Below are 347 nucleotides of genomic sequence, written 5' to 3' on the forward strand. Positions count from 1 at the left end.
TTTTCAGGAATGAAGAAAAACAACAAAAAACCCCCCAAGAATTGAACAAAAATAAAGACAAAAACTCATTCTGCTTTGGCTGGGGCTTGGAAATGCCTTAAACCAGGATTTGTGTCCTCATGAGGGAGCATTTGGAATTTATTTGGAATTTCCAGCAGCGCATTCACCTGGGCTTCATTTTTAACAACATTTCTACCACAGAACGTGCAAAAAAAAAAAAAAAAAACAAAAAAAAAGACATTAAGGTTGGGGTTTTTTTCTGGATTTGATTTTTTTTTTTGGCTTTTTTTTTTTTAAATTTAAAACCCCTGAGGTGTCCATGGAGAGGGTGAATTCCTGACCTTGGG

The sequence above is a fragment of the Pyrgilauda ruficollis genome, unplaced genomic scaffold, assembly GCF_017590135.1.
Source record: "Pyrgilauda ruficollis isolate IOZ18807 unplaced genomic scaffold, ASM1759013v1 scaffold382, whole genome shotgun sequence".
Classification (NCBI taxonomy): domain Eukaryota; kingdom Metazoa; phylum Chordata; class Aves; order Passeriformes; family Passeridae; genus Pyrgilauda; species Pyrgilauda ruficollis.